The sequence below is a fragment of the Erinaceus europaeus genome, chromosome X, assembly GCF_950295315.1.
Source record: "Erinaceus europaeus chromosome X, mEriEur2.1, whole genome shotgun sequence".
NCBI classification, from domain to species: domain Eukaryota; kingdom Metazoa; phylum Chordata; class Mammalia; order Eulipotyphla; family Erinaceidae; genus Erinaceus; species Erinaceus europaeus.
Window position 1 is genome coordinate 13,271,185 of NC_080185.1, and position 18,093 is coordinate 13,289,277.

The window sequence follows — 18,093 nt, forward strand, 5'->3', positions numbered from 1 at the left end:
GATGGAGTCTGCAATCTCAGAGAGTTGCTTCAGTTTTTCTGAACCATTCCTCTCCCTCATCTTTTGAGTGGGCTGGTCATATCTTCTAGATTGGAAGTTATTTATTCTGAATGTGTTTATCTGTTTCCTAAGCCTTCTACCTGGACATGGATTGCAGTTGGCATGTCTTTTACTCCCTGGAGTTCTGTTTGAAATGTTTCTTCCATGCTTCCTAACTGCTTAGTGACTTCTGACTGAAGTTCTTCTTTCAAAATTTGAAGATTCTTAATGAATTCTCTTGAGTGTTTTAATTCAATAGTAGCATGCTCTTTTAATTCTTACTTATATTCTTGGGAAGTCCTCAAAATGAGTTCTGTGCAGTCTGTCTCTGAGAGTCTCTTTAAATCTTAATTCCTGGATTTCCTGTTTCATTTCTCTCTGGCTGATATGGCATAGTTGGCTGTGTAGTTCTGTTACTCTGCTTGCACATTATTTTGTGCTGTTATTGATGACCAGAAGGTAGTGCTATTGTGATGTCTAGGTTTCTCTTGTTTGTATGATCTGAGGCAGGTGGGATAGGGTGGGAGTGGGGTTGCTTTGGGCTGTATTGTGGTCACAAATGATCTGCTTTAGGTTGTGTTCTTGCCTTCAATTCAGAAGGCTAAAACCCCTGAGTTGAAGACTGAGAGGTTTTAAGCCCCTGTCTTTTTTCTTCCAGCACTAGGAACAATGTTACTTGTTTGCTGTGCTTAAAGTGAAATAACCAAAATGGCACAGCTCAGCACCTGTGCCACCCAGAGTTCTGATTTGACTTTGCTGTTCTTCTACCCACAGCCGTGCCCCTTTTTCACTCCAACTGCATGAGAGCACTCCCCTGAGGCTGCAGAACTTTCAGTTGTAGATTATGACTTCAGTTAGGTCTCTTGTTGTTTTTATTTGTTGTTTTGGGAGGAGAGGGGATTTTCTCCCAGTTATTTCATGGCCATGCCTCCTGGAAGTCAAAAGTTTATATTTTGTACCTTAACTTTCATTTTTTAGATCTATTATTTCTTCCACAAATTGATTCATTTTATTTATTAAATAAAAGGGACTTCATGTAAAAACTACAAATTTTCTGAAAGCATATTTATGCATCAGTTTGTTTCTTTTTATTAAATAAGGCAGCACAGTTTGTCTTTAATGTATATCAAATTGATATTGATAACTAATAAGTAATAGAAATTCCCTTTGTAATAATCAAATTATTTTGTCCCCAAAGATGTTAATTTGGTACTATAAAATAATTGAAATAAGTGAATTAAAATTCTCTTTCTCTTGAATTTCTATATACCAGTCACAGGCAACATTAATTTCTCTTCTAATGAAAAATGGAAATAATAGTCTGAAGAGATGTTACTATTGATATATATATATATATACACACTTTTGAGGAGTATTTTCTCTTCATAATTTTTATATACTTATTCAAAATAATTGTAGTCCTAGGGTGGTATTTTTAAAGTTCAAAATAATGAAATGAGTGATATTCTGCTCTTTCTATGCAGTATTTTTAAAATTTTTAATTCTGCCATTGAACAGTACTAAAATATATATCAAAAATTAAAAATTTTAAACAATGTATTCATGAAATTATCTCTATCAATCAGCATAACTCCATACTTTTTAAACCAGAACCCAATAAAAAAGTGATTTCAACTGGGTTTCAGCCAACCCCAGTGCTAGATGCTAGTTTGCATCACAAACATACATTTATAGCCTTTATCAAGAAGAAGCATCATCTCTACTGTCATCATCATCATTCTCTCTCCATCAGTAGGGAAAAAAGACCAAGAAGAACACAAATAATGAGAAGTTCATGAAAAAAAAGTATAGTATAGCACTTATATGCTATTAATTTTCATATTATATTAAGGATTTCATGGTGTTTCACAAAATTGTAAGATTTCAGGGATGTAGTTTCACATCTGTACATGGGTGTGTAGGTCACCACACTCTCCACCAATGCCTTGTGTATCCCACCCCTTTGATAGCCACACTGCTTTTCACAAAGTCTGACTGACAGTTCTTTTACTTCTATTTTCCCCACAAGTTCATTTGTTTTAGCCATCTATGTTAAACACATCAGTGAAACAAGCTACTGGTTGTTCATTTCCTGTTTCATGTAGCATAATCACCTTCTGTTCCATCTATTTGTCCCATGTGATACCATCTAATGTTTTTTTTGTTTTGTTTTGTTTTGTTTTTACCAGGGCACTGCTCAGATCTGTCTTATGGCAATGTGGGGGATTGAACCTGGGACTTGAAAGCCTCAGGCATGAAAGTCTCTTTGCATAACCATTATGCTATACCCCCACACAACTATCTAATGTTTTAACCGCAGAGTAGTATTCCACTGAATATATATTGCATAACTGCTTTTTAATTTTCTTTCATTTTAAAATTAGTTATTAATAGGTTTTTTTTTACAAGATTATAGGATTATAATGTATGGTTTCACACCACAGCCTTCCACCAAAGTTCTGTATTCCCATGCTTCCAAAGATAACCACTGTCTTTAAGTCTTACAGTTTGCTCTTTTCTGTTTTATTTGGAGATATATATCTATATCTGTATCTGTAACTCTCTCTCTGTATATATATAAACCATCTGGTAATGGTCTTTCATCTTTTTACTATTTCACTAAGCATAATCATCTCCAGTCCTATCCATTTTGTCCCAAATGGCACAATGTCAGCATTTTATTTATTTATTTATTTTCCTCTTTGTTTCCTTTTTTTGTTGTTGTTGTAGTTATTATTGTTGTTATTATTGATTTCATCGTTGTTAGATATGACAGAGAGAAATGGAGAGAGGAGGAGAAGACAGAGGGGGAGAAAGAGACACCTGCAGACCTGCTTCACCGCCTGTGAAGGGACTCCCCTGCAATATCAGCATTTTTGACTACACTGTAGTATTCTATGGGACATATATCCCATCACTTCTTTAGCCAGTCATCTATTGATGGACATTTAAGTTGCTTCCACTCTGGCTATTGATCATAGGGCTATGATCATAGGGCTGCGTATGTCCCTTCTAATTAGTGCTTGAGTGTCTAACTGATAAATATTGCTTAACTTCTTTATCCAGTCACCTGACCTTAGGTTCCTTATGTAAATGGTGCATAGGGGTACATTTACCTTTAAAATTTATGCTTTCATGGACGTTTCTGGCAAAGAAAGGAATTCACAATGTGAAATTTCTATTTGAATGGACATTTTTTTCAGTAACAGCGTTAGTTTGTTTTCTACTCTCCCTTTCCTGGACTTCATTTCAGTTTGCCCCACCGATCTGGCCTATATTTAAGTGTTCATATTTTCCCAAATGTACTCATTTAAGTTTCACTATCTCTTTATGTGTGAATAATCAGCTGAGAAAATAAGCATTATTTGTAAATGCAAGGATATTATCTTTTTATGATTGTTGGCTAAGAACAGGTATTGCAGTAGTTATTATATAGTGTTCCATCTCATCCTTATACCAGTCTTATGAAGTATACATCAGAATACTTCAAAAAATGTTCATAGAAGACAAATCGCATGCCCAATGTTATACAACTGCTAAGAAGTATGATTAGTTGTAATTTTGACGGAGTAAATTCATGAGTTACATCTATGTCATAAAGCTTTTTCTGTGCCATTCACAAGCTATATGGTTTGAATTCACTGACAACTAATATTTATTATTATTATTATTATTATTTTGTTTTACCAGATCTCTGCTCAGCACTGGCTTATAATTGTTGTAGGACTAAACCTGGTATCTCTGGTGCCTTAGGCATGAAAGATTTTTTGTAGAACAGTATGCTATCTCTCCAGCCCCTAACCACCAGACTTTACTTCAAGGACAAACTATAGTCTCTGAAGAAAGTCCTAACCACTCTAAGAGCAACAAATTGATTCCCTAGTTCATAAGAAAAATAGCCAAATGCCAGAATATTTATTTATTATTTTCCCTATTGTTGTCCTTGTTTATTGGTGTTGTTATTGCTGTCGTTGTTGTTGGATAGGACAGAAAGAAATCAAGAAAGGAGGAATATAGAGATGGGGAGAGAAAGAGAGACACACCTACAGACCTGCTTTTACCACCTGTGAAGTGAAACCCCTACAGATGGGGAGCCTGGGGCTCAAACCAGGATCCTGATGGTGGTCCCTGTGCTTTGCACCATGTGCGCTTAACCTGCTGTGTCACCACTGGCCCCCTGAATATTTATACATAATGTTGCCCAAGTATCTTTAAAAAAACTGTGCAATCCTATTCCAGCCTTTAGGATCATGATTGTTCAACAATTTGTTTGGCTCTGTATGTTAACTCTCTTTTCAGCTACCAGGTTCCAGATTCTGGCAGGATGCGACTAGACTTCCCTGAACAGACAACCCCACCAATATGCCTTGGATCTCCGCTTGCTTCCCCAGAGCCCTTCCCCACTAGGGAAAGAGAGAAACAGCCTAGGAGTATGGATCCACCTCTCAATGCCCATGTTCAGCTGGGAAGCAATTACAGAAGCCAGACCTTTCACCTTCTGCATCCCACAATGATCTTGGGTCCATACTCCCAGAGGGTTAAAGAATAGGAAAGCTTTCAGGGGAGGGGTTGGGATATGGAGGTCTGGTGGTGGGAACTGTGTGAAGTTGTACATCTCTTATCCTATGGTTTTGTCAGTGATTCCTTTTTATCAATAAAAAATTAAAAAAAAAACTGTGCAATTATATCTGAAAACTGTAGCTAACCCCATCAGCTGGGGTCCTAGTCAGGGGTCCTAGTAAGGAGTCCCGGGGTTCCCACACAGACATGATGGGCCTAGACCTCTAACAGATCATTCTCACCACTCACTGGTCATCTCCATCAAGAACAACACAATGAAGCCCTTTGTGGGCCCCTATAGGACCTTACCCTCAACATGAATCAATAATGGTAGGAAATGTTCCATTCTAGGGGGGAGGTTGGATAACATACTGTACCTACTACCCGAGGAAGATGGGTTCTGAAATTAGTGCAGCCTGGAATGTTTGTAGCCATGGCTAAAGAACGTGAGCCCAGAACTATAGGGATGCAGAGGTCATATAGATTCCTGTGCTGAATATGGACACCAGATCAAACCAGTGGGGTTTATAGTTAAGAATATTTATATACATTCCCCATTTTGGGGAGTTACTCTCTTCACTGATTGAATTTTCTTTCTTTCTTTTTTTTAATTTTTTATTTAAGAAAGGATTAATGAACAAAAACATAAGGTAGGAGGGGTACAACTCCACACAATTCCCAACACCCAATCCCCATAACCCACCCCCTCCCATGATAGCTTTCCCATTCTCTAGCCCTCTGGGACCATGGACCCAGGGTCACTGAGGGTTGCAGAAGGTAGAAAGTCTGGCTTCTGTAATTGCTTCCCCGCTGAACATGGGCGTTGACTGGTCAGTCCATACTCCCAGTCTGCCTCTCTCTTTCCCTAGTAAAGTGTGTCTCTGGGGAAGCTGAGCTCCAGGACACATAGGTGGGGTCTTCAATCCAGGGAAGCCTAGCCAGCATCCTGGTGGCATCTGGAATCTGGTGATTGAAAAGAGAGTTAACATATGAAGCCAAACAATTTGTTGAGCAATCATGGATCCCAAGCTTGGAATAGTGGAGAGGAAGTGTTCGGGAGGTACTCACTGCAAACTCCAGTGTACTTCTGCTTTCAGGTATATATTTTGCAGTAGATTATGGATACGTGTGCACATAAGCTATCTCTCACAGAAACTGGTGTATATCTAGGTTATGGGACTTTGTTAGAAAGTGAACTACCTGAGATGAAATTAGAGTGTACTATAAAAGGAAAGGTCTCACCCGAGTAATGAAGCTGAAGGGCTGTCATTCCACACGTGAAGTCTCTGGATATAGCCTGAGGTGAAGCATGTTGAGGTGGAAATCGTTGCTTTGTTTAGGTTGTGATCGGTGTATGCAATATTATTTGGTTTGGATTGGGAGATGCATATGGGAAAGTGGGCCCTATCCAAGGGTTCCAGGACTGGGGGAAGTAGGGGCTCTATAGTGAAGATGTGAGGTTCCTGCTGTCTTAGGGTTCAAAAAGACAATCGATAGTTAATATTATCATCACATTATTTGTTAATTGGGTTAACTTTGAAAAGTCCCTTTGTTATGGTTTGCTGTACAGTATCCAGTATCTTGTATATAGCTGTGCTATTGGATGCTTCTAATCTACTTGGTCTAGGATTTTGAGAGAGTCCGCATACCAAATACATAGCCTATATATTAAAAAGATTCAGTTTGTCTTTTGAGAAACTTTGAGACATACAACTGATTTCCCCCTCTCATATTAATTAGCTACTGATTTATATGTCTACATTTTGCTAGGAGTGTACATAAACACCATTCACACCACCAAAGGATTGTGACTCATCCCTCCAGCCCACTCCCACCCCCCACTGGCCCAGGAAGCTACATGTCTACCCCTCTCCACTGGGTTTTTACTTTGGTGCCCTACTTACAATTTGATCAGGTCCTGCTTTTAGTTTCCCTTTCAGATCTTCTTAGTCAGCTTCTGTTGATGAGTGGGATCATCCCATACTCATCTTTATCTTTCTGACTTAGTTCACTTAACATAATTCCTTCTAGCTCTGTCCAAGATGGGTCAGAGAAGGTGGGTTCATTGTTCTTGATAGCTGCATAGTATTCCATTGTGTATATATAGCACAGCTTTCTCAGCCGCTCATCTGTTGTTGGGCACCTGGGTTGCTTCCAGGTTTTAGCTATTATGAATTGTGCTGCTATGAACATAGGAGTACACACCTCTTTTTGGTTGGGTGTTATGGAGTCCTTGGGGTATAACCCCAGGAGAGGAATTACTGGGTCATATGGAAGATCCATGTCTAGCCTTCTGAGAGTTTTCCAGACTGCTCTCCACAGAGGCTGTACCAATTTACACTCCCACCAGCAATGTAAAAGGGTTCCTCTGTCCCCACATCCTCTCCAGCATTTGTTGCTGCTGTCCTTTTTGATGTATGCCATTCTTACAGGAGTGAGGTGGTATCTTAGTGTTTTCTTAATTTCTATTTCTCTGACAATCAGTGACCTAGAGCAGTTTTTCATATGTTTGTTAGCCTTTTGGATCTCCTCTGTGGTGAATGTTTTGTTCATTTCCTCTGCCCATTTTTGGATGGGGTCATTTGCTTTTTTGCGGCTAAGTTTGCTGAGCTCTGTATATATTTTGGTGATTAGTTTCTTGTCTGATGTATGGCATGTGAAGATCTTCTCCCATTCTGTGAGGGGTCTCTCTGTTTGTTTAATAGTTTCTTTGGATGTGCTGAAGCTTTTCAATTTGATGTAGTCCCATTGGTTTGTTTCTGCTTTAGTCTTCCTTGCAATTGGGTTTGATTCATCAAAGATGTCCTTGAGTTGTATGTGGGAAAGTGTTTTACCAATGTTTTCCTCTAAGTATTTGATTTTTTCTTGTCTGACATCTAGGTCTTTGATCCATTTGGAGTTGATCTTTGTTTCTGGTGAGATAAAGTGGTTCAATTTCATTCTTCTGCATGTTTCAACCCAGTTTTCCCAGCACCATTTATTGAAGAGAGCCTCCTTTTTCCATTTAATCCTTTGGGACCCCTTATCAAAGATTAGATGCCATAGGTGTTGGGATTTACTTCTGGGCTTTCAATTCTGTTCCACTGGTCTGTGTGCCTATTTTTGTTGCAGTACCATGCTGTTTTGATGATGATGGCTTTATAATATTGTTTAAGGTCTGGGAGTGTGATGCCTCCATTTCTGTTTCTTTTCCTTAAGATGGTTTTGGCAATTCTAGGTGTTTTCAGGTTCCAGATAAATGATTGTAGTGTTTGTTTTATTCTCTTAAAGAATCTTGGTGGAACTTTGATGGGTATTGCATTAAATTTGTATATGGCTCTGGGGAGAATATTCATTTTGATGATATTTATTCTTCCAATCTGTGAGCATGGGATATCTTTCCATTTCTTGGTATCAGTTTCTATCTCCTTGAGTAGCGACTCATAGTTTTCAGTATACAAGTCTTTCACTTCTTTGGTCAACTTTATTCCTAGGTATTTGATTGATTTTGCTGAAACAGTAAATGGGAGTGATTTCTGGATGTCTTCTTCTTCAGATTTAGTGTTTGCATAAAGAAATGGCCCTGATTTTTGTACATTGATTTTGTAGCCTGATACCTTGCTATATTGCCTAATAATTTCCAGTAACTTTCTACTGGATTCTTTAGGTCTTTCTCTGTATACTATCATATCATCTGCAAATAGTGAGAGCTTGACTTCATACCTTCCAATCTGTATTCCTTTGATTTCTTTCTCTTGCCTGATTGCTATGGCAAGAACTTCCAATACTATGTTGAAGAGTAACGGTGACAGTGGACAGCCCTGTCTAGTCCCTGATCTGAGGGGGAATGCTTTCTGCTTCTGTCCATTGAGTATGATGTTGGCTGTAGGTTTGCTACATATAGACTCCACTATCTTGAGGAATTTCCCATCTATTCCCATTTTTGTGTAGGGTTTTGAGCATGAATGGGTGTTGGATTTTGTCAAAGGCTTTCTCTGCATCTATTGAGATAATCATGTGGTTTTTGGCTTTGATTTTATTGATGTGGTGAATGACATTGATTGACTTACGGATGTTGAACCAGCCTTGCATTCCTGGGATGAATCCCACTTGGTCATGATGAACAATCTTTTTGATGTGTTCCTGTATCCGGTTGGCCAAGATCTTGTTTAATATTTTGGCATCTATGTTCATCAGAGATATTGGTCTGTAGTTTTCCTTTGTTGTTCTGTCCCTATCAGCTTTTGTTATCAGGATATGTTGGCTTCATAAAAGGTGGAAGGGAGTATTCCTGTTTCTTCAATCTTATGGAATAGCTTAAGAAGTATGGGTATTAACTGTTTCCTGAAAGTTTTGTAGAATTCGTTTGTGAAGCCATCTGGTCCAGGACTTTTGTTGTTGGGGAGATTCTTAATAACGGTTTCAATTTCTTTGTCTGTGATTGGTGCATTTAGATTTTGTAGTTCTTGGTTCAGTTTTGGAAGTGCATAGGTTTCTAGGAATTGTTCCATTTCTTCCAGATTCTCTAGCTTGGTGGCATATAGTTCTTTATCGAAGTTTCGCAGGATTCTCTGGATTTCTGTGGTGTCAGTTGTGATATCTCCTGCATCGTTTACAATTCTATTAATTTGAGTCTTCTCTCTTTTTTGTTTGGTGAGTCTGGCTAGGGGTTTGTCAATTTTGTTTAATCTTTCAAAGAACCAACAGTGCAAGGAACTTCCCAAATGTGTATCAGTGAGTTTAAAAAAAAAAAAAAAAACACCCTGTTTGGTGGTATGGGTTATCCTGCTAGGAGCTGGTCCCAGGGCCTGCTTATGGGGGGTGGGGGGCGGGAAGGATGTATGCTTGAAAATTAAAAGGAAGAAAAAAGAATTTTTTTCCCTACTCTAATTCTTAACCCAAATTAAGTTATAGTCACCTCCTTGGTGTCTAAGGACACCTTATTGGCTGGCCTGCTAAAGGCAGAAAATCCTATTGTCTCCAGGGGAGTGTGTTCGGAGCTCAGAGGCTAGCAGCTTCCCCGTCCGCCATCTTCCGGGAGACCCCCCCCTCCAGACTTTTTTAAAGGATTTCTAGAAAATGAAAACTAGCTCCAAGTCCTTTGATCCAATGAGAGCTATACTCAAGAAGTCTTTGGATCCGCCCTCAGGGTCCCGGTGGTCCCTGGAGACTCCCAAGAGAAAGCCCCCGAGTTAAAGTGCTCTCTCTGGGTCCTCTGCCAGCCGTGCTCTGCAACCGGGCCGGAGGAGCCGCCTTCCCGGGCGGAGGACAATGCCCGGCACACTCGCCTTGCCCGGTGCCGCCTGGGAAGTCTGGAGCAGCCCGCCCGCTAGTCCGTGTCACCTTTACTCTAATTCTTAACCCAAATTAAATTATAATCACCTCTTTGGTGTCACCCCTTATTGACAGGCCTGCTAAAGGCAGAAAATCCTACCGTTTCCAGAAGATGTGATTAGATAACACGCTGTTAGCAGTTTCTCAGTCCGCCATCTTCCTCCACTGAATTTTCTAGTCCTTTTCCCAACTATGATACCATCTCCCCAGACAATAAACTGGGTCCACCTGCAAATTAGATGTCAGGCTCAGGCAAAATCGAGTAAAGTCATGGGCCTTCTGGAACATACCTAAAAGGGACCTACTAGCTTTATCCAAAAGGGAGACCCCAATCTTCATCTGAAATATTCATGCCTTTAGGTTCATGACTAGTCAACAATTTGTTCTGCATTATATCTTAACTCTTTTCCAGTCACCGGATTCGAGATGACACCATGATGCCAACCTGACTTCCTTAGGCAGAGAATCCCACCATGGGTCTTGGAGCCCTACCTCCCCATATCCCTGCCCCACTAGGGAAAGAGAGAGACAGGCTGGGAGTTTGGATTGAACTGTCAACTCCCAAGTCAGACCTTCCACCTTCAGCACCCCACAGTGATCCTGGGTTCATACTGCCAGAGGGGTAAAGAATAGGGAAGCTATCAAAGGTATGCTTTGGGGGTTGGCATTGTGTGGAAATGTACCACTCATCCTATGGATCTTGTCAATGTTTCCATTTTATAAATAAAAATTACTAATAAAATAAATAAATAAAAAATGAAACTGTGGATAATCTAACATCTTGATGCATTATCTTCATCTTATTTCTGTGCACAGGTTTTTGGTTGTTAATATGGTTGTGATCATTCTATTTGTCTGTAATGGTATCAACCAGAAAAATAAATAAAAAATGTGAGTCGAGCTCTAGCGCAGAGGGTTAAGCGCATATGTTGTGAAATGCAAGGGCTGGCAGAAGAATCCCATTTCGAGCCCTCAGGTCCCCACCTGTAGGGGAGTTGCTTAACAGGCTGTGAAGCAGGTCTGCAGATGTCTGTCTCTCCCCCTCTCTGTCTTCCCCTCCTCTCTCCATTTCTCTCTATCCTTTCCAACAATGACGACATCAACAGCAGCAACAACAATAACTACAATAACCGTAAAGAAAAACAACAAGAGCAACAAAAGGGAAATAAATAAATATAAAAAATAAAGAATAAATAAATTAAAAAATAAAAACAAACAAAAAGCTATGCAAACTGAAGAGGCCGATTGCTGAATTCTCCTTGCCTACACATATAAGAGACACTAAACACACAATGTTGGGTGTGTGTATGTTCTTTCTCACTACTATGCCTGTGAATCATTAGTAAATGTTAGAGATTATGACAGCTATAATTCTTGACTGGAGAGATTACCTATCAAATATCTTTATTTTGTATACCTATATGTAATTTTCGTACCTAGTAGACATTTTTAGTAACATCTGATCCCTTAAGCCAGGTTGTCTACAGATTTCTTTTGTAGAGGGTCAAATGGTAAATATTTCCATTACTGGGTCACATAGTGTCTGCTGCGACTATTCAATTTTACCATTGTATCACAATAACTGTCACAGATATGTGTGTAGATGGACATGGTTGTGTTTCAATAAAAGTTATTAAGTTAGATGGCCATGTTGATTTGGCCAAAGGGCCACATTCTGTCCAACATTGCTCTATACTATTACCTCAGAAGGGATGCATTCTCATAGAGCACATACACCCACTCTTACACACCTCGTTTTTTGTTTCACTTTTGTTGTTGTTGTTGTCATCAAGTGTTCACCATTCCGGAGAATTTTTTTCTAGACAGAAAAAGAGAGAGAGACACTAAAGCACCAAAACTTTCTCCAAAGCATTGGGGGCTGGATTCAAACCTGGGTTTGAGCCATGCTTATGATATGCCTGACTAGACACACTAAGTGAGCTATTTTGCCAGCTTCACAACACACATTTGTTGTTGTTGTTGTTGTTGTTGTTGTCAGGGCTTCACCACACTGGATTGATCTTTTTATATAGAAGAAGTGAAAGAAGAAGGGAAAGAGGGAGAAGCATGGTAACAGTGACATGTTTTTCAATGTCATAGTACTCTTTTGTGGGGTACTGGGGGCTTTGGGGGGGTTGTATGTCAGCCCCACACATCGCACTTTTCAAATGAATACAAACTATGGCCATGCTATTTTCTTTTAATTAACTACCCTAAGCTGAATCTTGTATGAAATTTCTGATAACGTAGTTGCCAATTATTTAATATGGTCTTAAAATTAGCAATATTATTCTGAATAAACTGCTGGGTAATTAAAATGAAAGTTGGTTGCATTGTATTTGAGAAAGTTATTGTAGGCAATAGATTACGATTCTCTTCACTTCTAATTGAAAACCTTGTTAAATTGGCTCTATATTGGAACAGTTCTATAAAGGAGTTCATTATAAGCATTTGTAAAAATAATTTGTAGGGCAAATGTACTTTTCTCTTTATGGTACTTCAAAAACTAATGGCAAAAATTTAAAAGACTAGTTTAAGACATTTCTAATTTAGCTTTATGTATTATCTTTGGATTAAAGCTTGGTAAATAAAAATTACCATAGGTTGCATTGTGATGTTAAGAAAGATTTTGGGGCTGGGGGGGAGGGTGGTGGCACAACTGGTTGAGTGCACACATCAAAATGAACAAGACCTGGGTTTGAGCCTAGTCCCCACCTGCCAAAGGAAAGTTTTGTGAGCTAGGATTTCTAAGCATCAAGATCTGTTTCTTTTTAAATTTAGAAAATAAATCAATATACAGCGATTTACCTAAATATTTTAAGCTTCCCTTTTAAATATGTAGTTTTATACTGTCACAAAGTTCTCAAGGAAATTCTTGGGATTGCTCTGACAATCTGTATTTGAAACAAACATACTGAAAGCAAGGCACAATACTGATTTAAAATACAGAATTCTAACAGGAAGAATACATATCTTGCCTAAAGGGAAACAGGAAATACTTTTGGATAAAGTGAGTGACATGTGGCACCTCTCTCAGATTTAATATCTGACATTTTTTTTATTTTTTTAAAATTTTTTTTGTTATTTTATTTTATTTATTTATTCCCTTTTGTTGCCCTTGTTTTTTTTTTATTGTTGTAGTTATTATTGTTGTTGTCGTTGTTGGATAGGACAGAGAGAAATGGAGAGAGGAAGGGAAGACAGAGAGGAGGAGAGAGAGATAGACACCTGCAGACCTGCTTCACCGCCTGTGAAGCGACTCCCCTGCAGGTGGGGAGCCGGGGTTTGAACCGGGATCCTTATGCCGGTCCTTGTGCTTTGCGTCACCTGCGCTTAACCCGCTGCGCTACAGCCCGACTCCTTTCTCTCCCTACTTTCCCAGACTCCTTTGCTTTGGTGCAATGCACCAAACTCAATCCAAGCTTTACTTTGTGTTTTCTTTTTCAGTCTTTGTTTCTTAAGTTCTACCTATCAGTGAAATCATTCAGCATTGATCTGATCCTTATCTTTTGGGGCTTGTCCTACTCAACATGATCCTTCAAGCTCTATCCAAGATGAAGTGAAGGAGATGATTACTTCATTTTTAAAATCAACCAGTTTTCTGTTGTGTATATATACCATGATTTTCTTCTTAACCACTCGTCTGTTGTTGGGCATCTGGATTGCTTTCAGGTTTGGGCTATTAAAAATGGTGCTTCAGAGTCGGGCAGTGGTGCACCTGGTTGATAAGCAAGGACCCAAGTTGAAGCACCCAGTACCCACCTTTGGGGCAGGGAGCTTTATGAGTGGTGAAGCACTGCTTCAGGTGTCTCTCTGTCTCTCTTGCTCTCTATCTCCCCCTTCTTCTCCATCTCTGGCTGTCTTTTATCAAACAAACACAATGAAAAAATTTAAAAATCATGCTGCTATAAAAAATAAGAGTACATAGATTTCTTCTTATAGGTATATTTGCTTCCTTTGGATATATACCTAGAAGAGAAATTGCTGAGTCATAAGTTAGATCCATTTATAGCATCCTGAGAATTCTCCAGGCTATTTTCCATAGAGATTGGACTACTTCCAATTGGACTACTTCCACCAGCAGTGTAGAAGGCTCATTTCACCCCACTACCTCACCAACACTTGTTGTTTCTATCTTTTTTAATGTTTGGCACTCTCATACATATAAAGTGGTTTCATATTGCTGTCTTTATTTGCCTTTCTATGATAATAGATAACTGAATATTTTCACATATGTTCTTCCGTGAAGATTCTATCCCTCTCCTATCCCCATTTTATGTTTTTGTTGTTGATTTTGGTGAGTTCTTTATATACTTTTGGTTATTAGTTCTACATATAATGTATTAAATGTTGGTGGTTCCTTTTGCTGTGATGAGGCCTTTCAGTCTGATGTACTTGCCATTGATTTATTTTTGTTTTTGTTTTCCTTGCAGTAGGACTTGAGTCATCAAAAATATCTTTGAAGTTTACATCAAAAAGAGTTCTGCCAAAGTTTCCCTGTAAATATTTTATAATATCTGGCAGTACTTGTTATTTACTACAATATCAATTCCCCCATGTTCTGGAATAACCTTGTAGCATCTCCACAAAAGATCCAAATCAAGGAGCCCATGAATGGTGGTCAATAAAAATATTATTCTAGAGGAACATGGCTAAAAGTGTTGCTTTAATAGCTTTTTTTCTTAACACTGTCACCCTCTCAGACCAGTAATAAAATCTAAAATGAGGACTAGAGAAGACTCAGTTCTATTCCCCATTTTGGGAAGGGTTTAGCATGAAATTTTTCTCACTTTGCATTTCTTTATTCTCAGAAATTGCCTGTCATGGCCAGAACAAGGTGTTATGGGTCAACAATATGGAAAAAAGTGCAGAGGCAGCTATTTTTCTATCATATATTGTAGACTTCTAGGAAAAGAAAGTAATAAGAGACATGGCATATTGGTTGGAGAATCAATCCAACAAGAAGATATAGGCATCAGTAACATATATGCTCCCAAAATGGGTGCACTCAGCTATTAAAAATAAAAGTACTAACAGTCTTCAAGGGAAACCACACAAAGATAGACAGGAAGCCTGGTAATTGGTAAGAGATATGTGCACATTACACATCAGATATGTGATTTATACCTAATGTCTATAAAGAAGTCATACATGTCAAAAGAAAGAAAGTCATACCAAAAGAAAGAAATACCCCAATAAAAATAGCCAAAATAATTGAATAGACAGCTTTATTTCTTTTTTTAATTATTATTATTTTTTAATTTTTTAATTTTTTTAATATTTATTTTTATTTATTTATTCCCTTTTGTTGCCCTTGTTGTTTTATTGTTGTAGTTATTATTGTTGTTGTCTTTGTTGGATAGGACAGAGAGAAATGGAGAGAGGAGGGGAAGACAGAGAGGGGGAGAGAAAGATAGACACCTGCTGACCTGCTTCACTGCCTGTGAAGCGACTCCCCTGCAGGTGGGGAGCCGGGGTTCGAACCGGGATCATTATGCCGGTCCTTGTGCTTTGCGCCAACTGCGCTTAACCCGCTGTGCTACCGCCCGACTCCCCTATTTCTTTTTTTTAATCACCACTATTCTTTTAAAATATTTTATTTATTTGTACTTCATTGGATAGATTCAGAGAGAAATCAAGAGAGAACAAAGAGGCAGACAGACAAAGAGAGATATTTGCAGTACTGCTTCATATTTTGTGAAGCTACCCCCCTACAGGTGGGGACCAGAAGCTTGAAGCCAGGTTCCTGTGCACAGAACATTGTGCTTAGTCAGGTGTGCCACTACCTGACCCCAAATAGAGTTTTCTAAAGAAGAGATGTACATGACCTACAGACATATGAAAAGTGCTCCATTTCAATTTTGTTAGAGAATGCAAAGCAAAACTATGCTGAGATTCCACCTCACACCTGTGAGAATAGCCTGTACAAACTAAACAGGAAATGACAGGTGTTGTGGAGAAAAAGGGACTCATACACTGTTGGTGGGGATATAAACTGATGCCAAATATTTGGAAGACAGTGTGGAAAGTTTTTTAACAAATAAAAATGCAAATACCTTATGATCCAGTAATAGAACATTTAGACATTTATCAAGAGGCTATAAAACACTAATTTGAAGAGGCATATGCACCCCAATGTTCATAGCTGCATTATTCACAATTGGCAAAAAGGGGTATACACAGCAAAAATACCCATTGACAGAGAACTGAATGAGTTATGATATATATATATATAGAGAGAGAGAGAGAGAGATATATAGATAGATAGATAGATAGATAGATAGATAGATAGATAGATAGATATAGGTATAGGTATAGATATGCAGATATATAGATATAGATTTCTTCATAGAATACCACTCTGCAATAAAATGGTAATATTGTGCCCATTGGGGCAAGATAGTTGGACCTGGAGATGGCTATGATTAGCAAAATAAATAAAGAGGCAAAAGACAATTACCGGATTGTTTCACTCATAGGTAGAATCTAGAGAATTGAAATGCATGAACTTGCAAAAACAAAATAAAACAAACAAAATACCGAGAAGTGAACAAGCTGTCTGTAAGACCTTGTGAGAACTGTGATGGTTATTGTCAGGAGGGTGGGGACACAGAACTTTGGCAAGGCTACTCTGTACAGACTACTCTGTAATCTTACAATCTTGTAAACCAGAATTAGTCACAAATAGAAACTTTGCTTGATTTTAAAAATCAATTGCTTTATTTTTTAAATAAAAAATAAACTGCCTGTAACATATTTGTTGTGTGGACATCTGTTAAAGGTTACATTTTAAATCTAGTGATATTTCCTAAAGAAAAAAAATAACTTGGAAATTCTAGCTTACCTTTTTCTTTTTAAACAAAGGTGATGGGATACCATTCACAGTTAGATCAATTAGCTTATGTGCCTTTTGATATTAAAAACCTGATTTCTCTGTCAAAGTTTTTTTTTTTTTTTTTTAGGGAATGCAGTTGGGGACTTTTCATTAGCTTTACTCTGACAGACCATCTGTTGGCTGTCAGCCATGGGTTTTTGCCTTCAGTAAGTACTGTCATTTTACAAACTATGCACTATTTTTACTTTTGGTTATTATATGAATGACATTGAACACTTGTATTGAACTTTCTTATTATACTAATATTCAAAATTTACTGATTATGAAGTTGGGTAATTCAATAGCTCCAATACATAGTAGGATTAAAATACCTTATTCGTCTCTATGAAAGCTTCAGTTTCAAAATAATCTAGCTAAGATTAAAGATTTTTCTTAAAAATAAAACATGCAGTCTCTCAAATGTTAAATATTTCCTCCCAAAGATTAAATGTTTAAATGTGTATAAATAACTTAATATATACTGTCAGCATCTATCAAGTATGCAGTTCTGTAATATTAACTATAGTCTTTATTAAATGCATTACAACCTGAGTCTACTTTTTTTTTTTTTTGCCTCCAGGGTTATTGTCAGGGCTCGGTGCCTACACCAAAAATCTACTGCTCCTGGAGACCATTTTTTCCCCTTTTGTTGCCCTTGTTTTTTGTTTTTTTTAATCATTGTTGTGGTTATTATTATTATTGTTTTTGTTGCTGTCATTGGATAGGACAGAAAGAAACGGAGAGAGAAGGGGAAGACAGAGAGGGCAAGAGAAAGACAGACACCTGCAGACCTGCTTCACTGCCTGTGAAGTGAATCCCCTACAGGTGAGGAGCCAGGGCCTCCAATGGGATCCTTCAGCCTTGTGCTTCATGCCACGTGCATTTAACCCGCTGTGCTACCACCTGACTCCCCTGAGTCTACCTTTTATATAAGGAAGTATGAATCCTCAGACCTGTATTGCCTGATTTCCCTTTACCCTCAGCCCTTTGTAATTAGCATTTTGTACTGTTTCTGTAACATTATCTTTAAAACATTTTCTATATGTGCATGTACTTTTGTGTATTTATATGTATGTATTATTTGTTTTTGACTTATTTTAGTTACCATTAAGCCCTATGTCTTGATTCATATTTTCACAAAGGACAGGATTTTATTTTATTTTTTATATATTTATACACAGAAGGCTATGAAGGTTATTTTCATTTACTGGATATTGTAAATACTGCTACAATGAACATGAGCATACAGATATTTCTTCAGGATCTTAATTTCAATTCCTTCGGATATATACTCAAGAGTGTGATTG